This window comes from Salvelinus sp. IW2-2015, unplaced genomic scaffold, assembly GCF_002910315.2.
Source record: "Salvelinus sp. IW2-2015 unplaced genomic scaffold, ASM291031v2 Un_scaffold1539, whole genome shotgun sequence".
Classification (NCBI taxonomy): domain Eukaryota; kingdom Metazoa; phylum Chordata; class Actinopteri; order Salmoniformes; family Salmonidae; genus Salvelinus; species Salvelinus sp. IW2-2015.
In genome coordinates, this window is record NW_019942973.1 from 167,834 (window position 1) to 172,975 (window position 5,142).

A 5,142-nucleotide genomic window follows, 5' to 3' on the forward strand; every position below is an offset into this window, starting at 1 on the left:
AAAAGAAAGAGATAACTAGGATAAGGGATTAAGAGAACGCACGGCATGACTCTAACTTAAATTCCAGCGTAAGAACAATTCCTCCCAGTAAACCACTCATGCAAGTGCACCCCAAGCTATCCCCCCAAATTTTTGAACACATCACAAATTGATAAAAAACTCACCGTAATTCGGTTGCAAAAACGTACACACGACATGCAGCAAAACATCATGGGAAGGCAAGACGAGCAGCAATATATAATAATATGACATGTATAACCCCCCCAGTCTAAACACATTACCATGCGAGACAACTTATAATAAATCTGTGGATGCATTAGCTCTGCTCACAAAAGACCTTCAGGCTAAATTCCCAGGATCTATTCAAGATCCCTCAATTCAGAATCCTAATGTCAGTCAGCAGTCACCACAAATGGAACCAATAGTTATTTCACTGCTCACTATACATTGTTATCACATATAACTAGACCCACTGTTATTATTTAAACGTTTGTGATCATTAATTTCAATGATTTTGGATAAAAATGATTTTTAGATGATGTTGCTATCATTAGATAATTTACAGTTTCCCATAGACTATAAGGCTATATATAAAATGATAGAATATTAGGGCCACAGAGGGGGAAAAAACACAAGTCATAATATTGTAACCAGTTGTTTTAAAGGAGGACAGTTGTTAAAATGACAGATGTGGGGCATTTCGTGAAATTGTACTTCAGTATGGTTTCATAAACAAAGACATGCTGATGTGCCAGAATATTAAGTATCACATTGTCATAAGTATCAAAACTGTAAAACAATATGTAGCTTTTCTGCAGAAAGAACCAGCCTCATAAATTTATGACTTTATCCTTTTTCTTCAGTGGTGGCCTAGTACTCTGTCATATAAACAAATACACATTCCATATGAATATAAAAACACAATGTGTAACATTATGTCCTTTATTGAATAAGGACAAAACAAAGCAGGTAAACCATCAGCTCCTTTCGAAACTGAAGTCACAGTGACTCTACAAGATGGAAAGCACAGAATCCAAGCATATTATACAAAATGATACATACACATTCAAAGGTCTGTATATAACACACCCTGCATGTCTGCACACTAAAAATAAATGCAGGACAAATCCATACACATCAACTGAACAGACAAATGAATGGATGCAGTAGCCTCCCTGCACCTTGTATTACACACAGTATACCGCACAAACATCATAAGAGGCCAAATTCGTCAAAAACGAACCCAAAGAAACCCAAATTCCTCTGCCACCGCAGGACATATTTAACCAAAATTGAAAGCACACATACTAACTAAAATAATTCAACACATATTGGTCCCTCAGCAGCCGACCACTGTCGTCATCAGGGAAGATTGCCGGATTGTCCCAGTCCATGGCTGGTGGCACTCTGGGGGCCCTCTCCTTCCTCAGGCAGGCCACATTGTGGAGGACAGCACAAGCCACAGTAATATCACATGCCCTAACAGGGCTGACCCTTAATTTGTGAAGGCAGTGAAAGCGTGCCTTCAGGAGGCCAAAGGTCATTTCAACTCTGGCCCTGGTCCTGGCATGGGCATGGTTGTAGGCCTGCTGTGCTTCCTGGGGTCTGTGAAAGGTGTCAGGAGAAAAGGCTGGCAGCCATACCCCCTGTCCCCAGCAACCACCAGAGAATTACCTGTCAAACACAAAATCTCATCATTACTACCTCATAAACACAGTGATATTCTTGACACAGCCATGATGGTTATAAATAGGGGTTGTGTGGCTTACCTTGTGATAGGCACTGATAGATTTCAGAGGCCCGAAAGATTCTGGAGTCATGGACTGAGCCGGCCATTTTGCCACACACATTGCTGATCACACAGTCAGCATTGCAGACCATCTGAAATCATAAGATGAGGAATATTACACCAATCAATGCACATCACTGGCAATGCAGAGTGTTCGTCAATGGACAATATCAAAAAGTTATGTTCACCTGAACATTAATGCTGTGAAAGGATTTCCTATTCACAAAATCGGCCTCATGGGCACCTGAGGGGGCTTTTATCCTTATGTGTGTGCAGTCCACTGCACCAATGACATTGGGGAAACCTGTCACACAAAGTAATGAGTATCCTACTATGTGTTAACAGTTGTCCTGTAATTTGTAGATCCTCTTACCTGCAATCCTATAGAACTCCTCTTTGATGTCACAGAGTCTTCTGTGGCCAGGGAAGGAGATGAAGACATCTGCTAATGCTTTGATAGCCAGACACACACTCCTTATTGTGCGGCAAATTGTGGCCTTGTTCAGCTGTTCTGCATCCCCCACTGAGTACAGGAAGGCTCCACTAGCAAAAAAGCGCAAGGCCACACAAACCATTTGCTCCACACTCAGTGCATGGCTCCGTGCAGTGCGGTGCTTAATCCTGGGACCCAGTAGTCTGCATAGATACCTGATGCCATCTGCAGAAACCTGTATCTTTCATATAGATGGTCATCAGGGAAGGCCAGTGGGTCCAACCGGTCCCTGAAGACCCTTTCTCGCCTGAAGGCTCTCCTCAGCACAAGTGCTTCTTCATCCACCACATCTCGCACGAATGGGATGCCATTGTCAGAGCAGAAAGGAACACACAATTTTGGGCCTTCATATAGGCTAGTGGCCACACCTGGTGCTGGGGGGGGGGCAAAAGAGGGCGATGCCTTATAACGATGACTTGGTTGTACTGATTGCTGGGAAAATAAAAAAACCTTAGAAAGATGCCACCGTCCTGTGTGCTCACAATAAGAGCTCATATGTCATGGCTCACTTGACTTTACGAGAATATACCTAATTTTTATTTTGAGCTGTGTCATCTTCTTGGAGCTGGGGGAGGAAAGAAAAATAATGATTAATACATTTGTGTTACAGTTAGCATACAGTGTACATTGAAGGCATATCTCACCTCCCTCTCAAGTTTTTTTATTTCAAGGTCACAGTTTCCTAATTGTCCTCTTTTTATTTCGGACTCCAGTGCAAGATTTTCCATCTTTTTCTTCTTGTACTGAATGTCTATGTCTGCCAGTTCTATTTGCGCCGGAGGTGGTTGCCATACAACTTTCTGATAGCTTGTGAGCTCTGTGAACACAATACAATTAGCGCAGCTGGAATTTGGCAGGATGTGGTGTCCTTTTATTAATACGCACTATGTTGCCAGGCTGGTTTTCCCACTGTATAGCATCTGGGTCCTGTAAAAGAAATTAGATTTTTTGATTTTGATGAGGACTCCTCACCATTGTAGAGTAAATAGTACTTTCACAGTCTTAACATGATACCTCATGCCTTCTGGAATACAGAGAGATGGTCTCCTCCTCATCATCGTCTCCATCATGTGCTGTTGCTGCTGCACTGGGGCCTTCACCCTATCACATTTAATCGATTCATATTGAAGCTAGTAGACAAGACATGCCAGGCCTACAGTATGCCTTTGATGGAGTACTCACTGGATCAGCATCGTCTGGTGCTTGTGCTGGTGGCTCTAACAGGAACAGTGCTGCCAGACACTGCAAGGCAATAGGTAAACCAAAGTCAGACAGTCCAAATTGATTCAATATGAATGTGGTTGTATCCCATGTAGAGATGGAAGGACATACCTTGAATGAAGCGGGTGGCATCTTGGAGGAACCTATGCTCGTCTCTTTCCCCCCAGGGATCCCCTCTAAGACGGGCCTGCCTTTATTTAGCGCCAAGGCCATGTCCTCTGCTGGGGTAAGGTCAGCCTTTGGTGACCCACCACCCGTGCCTTGTCTGTGGGTATTCTTTTTCACTGCTAAAACAGTACAGACAATGTGTGAGCAGGCACCTTCTGGGTACAATATATGCTTGTGCTTTGTTAAATATTAGTCAGGGACCATACCATTCTGCAGAATGTTCTTGTATTTGATTTTGACTGCGCTGCCATGTCCGTTTTGGCCCGTTCATGTTTAATCTACACACACACACACACACACACATTTAATGGAGTCACACTGCAAAAAATTACTTGGTATTTTTGTCTTGTTTTCAGTAAAAATATCAAAAAATTTATCATAGCTTTATACAGTGTGATGGAGTTACTTTACACAATTTCACTCATATCTGCAGTGCATTTCAATTAAAAATTTAACGCGTTTCATAATTACAGTACAACTGCATTTTTGGAGATGTGAATTAAATATTTGAATTGTATTGTGATGTTTCAGCAGAGCGGTGAGTGTGTAATTGTGCACTACTTACGCATTCAGGCGGTCTGCAATACTTTGCCACGCTTTTTCTCTTTGCTTTATCACTGTGGCGGTGTTGCCTTTCTTCTTAATTATATCTTTTACCTCCTCGTATGCCTCCATGAGGATTTGTGCTTCCGACGGCGAAAAGTACGCGGCTCTAGTTGCCATGGTAAATCAGTTAATCTGTGATCTGTGGCGGGGTCTATTTGAGTGAGCCGTGAGCGCGCACCTATCCAGGATTGGTTTCACCTGGCTTAATGAATCCGTGTCTGCTCATCCTGGCTTGGTCTTTGTGCAACCAATTAAGCCTGGACGCACATGTTTTGGCTTCATTGAGCTCAGCTGAGTCATTTATCACGGATGTCTTAATTCTACTTTTGTGTGCAACGAGGCCCCGTTACCTATCAACAAGGTATGTTGTTAAGGGCTGGAATAAAAGCCTGTTCACTGCTGACTTTGTCCCTCCAGGATCGGCATTGTCTGTGTTTTACTGTTCACATACACACACAGAGTCCTGGATAATGAGGCCCTTTCTGTTCTACATGACAAAGCAGGAGAAACTGTGTGTGTGTGTGTGTGTGTGTGTTTCATACAGGCCTCATTACCTGAAGAGGTTAATACTGTAAAGAATTGACAGCTGGTAAGCCTTCAGCGGAGGCACGTGGGCTGCTGTGGATGAGTGAAGCTGTAACATTACACTGATGTTGTGTCTGTTACTTTTGCTGCCTTTCACTAAAGGCTAAATGTGTTCTTCTCTCGTTTATTTCCCAAGTCAGAGGGAGGATCTGCTGTGTCAATTCTGGTTGATGTAACCTCTGAGCTATTGACCCACACAACCACAGATAACACCATGCACTCGTCATATATATATACACATACAGGTCTGGACGATATTTGACGGTTTTGGAGAGAAGCC

General features: G+C 42.9%; 1 long non-coding RNA gene across 1 annotated transcript; it reads right to left on the reverse strand.

Annotated features, from left to right (window-relative positions):
• Positions 1-1,887: 1,887 nt before the first annotated feature.
• LOC139024464 (uncharacterized) lies at positions 1,888-3,523 on the reverse strand. The gene is made up of 5 exons (XR_011475784.1): positions 3,465-3,523; positions 3,297-3,383; positions 2,812-3,209; positions 2,163-2,714; positions 1,888-2,093 (listed from the first exon to the last, which is right to left on the reverse strand). It is a non-coding gene; the product is annotated as an uncharacterized lncRNA (long non-coding RNA).
• Between the last annotated feature and the right edge of the window lie 1,619 nt (positions 3,524-5,142).